Here is a 1,657-nt window from a genome sequence, read left to right as displayed (position 1 = left end):
CACGAGAGCACTCTAGGGGCTTTTCGAAAAGTTGTTGTAGGAGGCGTGGTTCCACACGGTCTAGAAATAGCGTCCTTCGGAAAGATGCCTTGTTTTTTCAAATGAAAAGACCAAAAAAAAAAAAAAAGAATCAAGAGGAACAAAAATGGGTGCAACACGAGGACTACCCAAGAGGTCACCCATCCTAGTACTACACTCGCCCAAGCACGCGTAACTGCGGAGTTCTGATGGGATTCAGTGCACTAGTGCTGATATAATCGCACCCATCAATATATGTATCGCATTAGCATATATCCTTTGGCTTTGAGTCCGCAATGAAATCTCTTCGCGTGTGTTGCACTGTTTATATGGGTTTTCCCGCCCAGCTGCGACGAGCATTCGTGCCAAGATATATAAGTTAGGACACCACGTTTGACGACACTAAAACCGGGCTTATGTTTTAAAAAAACGCCCGGAAGAGGGTCTTAAACTTAAAATTTTGGCCTCGTAAACTGCACCCTTGGTCTTTAGACTCTTGGGCAAGCCTGAGAGCACTCTAGGGGCTTTCCGAAAAGTTGTTGTAGGAGGCCTGGTTCCACACGGTCTAGAAATAGCGTCCTTCGGAAGATGCCTTGTTTTTGAAATGAAAAGACCAAAAAAAAAATAAAAACAAAAGAATCAAGAGGAACTAAAAAAGGTGCAACACGAGGACTTCCCGGGAGGTCACCCATCCTAGTACTACTCTCGCCCAAGCACGCTTAGCTGCGGAGTTCTGATGGGATTCAATGCACTAGTGCTGGTATAATCGCACCCATCAGTATATGTATCGCATTAGCATATATCCTTTGGCTTTGAGTCCGCAATGAAATCTCTTCGCGTGTGTTGCACTGTTTATATGAGTTTTCCCACCCAGCTGCGACGAGCATTCGTTCCAAGATATATAAGTTAGGACACCACGTTTGACGACACTAAAACCGTGGCTTATGTTTTAGAAAAACTCCCGCAAGAGGGTCTAAAACTCAAAATTTTGGCCTCGTAAACCACACCCTTGGTCTTTAGACACTTGGGCAAGCCCGAGCGCACTCTAGGGGCTTTCCGAAAAGTTGTTGTAGGAGGCGTGGTTCCACACGGTCTAGAAATAGCGTCCTTCGGAAGATGCCTTGTTTTTCAAATGAAAAGACCAAAAAAAAAAAAAAAAAGAATCAAGAGGAACAAAAAAGGCTGCAACACGAGGACTACCCACGAGGTCACCCATCCTAGTACTACATTCGCCCAAGCACGCTTAACTGCGGAGTTCTGATGGGATTCAGTGCACTAGTGCTGATATAATTGCACCCATCAATATATGTATCGCATTAGCATATATCCTTTGGCTTTGAGTCTGCAATGAAATCTCTTCGCGTGTGTTGCACTGTTTATATGGGTTTTCCTGCCCAGCTGCGACGAGCATTCGTGCCAAGATATATAAGTTAGGACACCACGTTTGACGACACTAAAACCGGGCTTATGTTTTAAAAAAACGCCCGGAAGAGGGTCTTAAACTCAAAATTTTGGCCTCGTAAACTGCACCCTTGGTCTTTAGACTTCTTGGGCAAGCCTGAGAGCACTCTAGGGGCTTTCTGAAAAGTTGTTGTAGAGCTGGTTTCCACACGGTCTAAGAAATAGCGTCCTTCAGAAG

At 44.8% G+C, this 1,657-nt stretch overlaps 2 non-coding genes and 1 pseudogene across 2 annotated transcripts; all 3 read right to left on the bottom strand.

Annotated features, from left to right (window-relative positions):
- Positions 1–146: 146 nt before the first annotated feature.
- LOC112085068 lies at positions 147–265 on the bottom strand. The gene has a single exon (XR_002898688.1). It is a non-coding gene; the product is annotated as a 5S ribosomal RNA (ribosomal RNA).
- Positions 266–673: 408 nt separating this feature from the next.
- LOC112085057 lies at positions 674–792 on the bottom strand. The gene has a single exon (XR_002898677.1). It is a non-coding gene; the product is annotated as a 5S ribosomal RNA (ribosomal RNA).
- Positions 793–1,197: 405 nt separating this feature from the next.
- On the bottom strand, positions 1,198–1,316 carry LOC112085072 (annotated as a pseudogene).
- Between the last annotated feature and the right edge of the window lie 341 nt (positions 1,317–1,657).

This window comes from Eutrema salsugineum, unplaced genomic scaffold, assembly GCF_000478725.1.
Source record: "Eutrema salsugineum unplaced genomic scaffold, Eutsalg1_0 scaffold_31, whole genome shotgun sequence".
Lineage (NCBI taxonomy): Eukaryota > Viridiplantae > Streptophyta > Magnoliopsida > Brassicales > Brassicaceae > Eutrema > Eutrema salsugineum.
The sequence above is the reverse complement of the archived record's forward strand: the minus strand, read 5'-3'. Positions and strand labels throughout refer to the sequence as shown.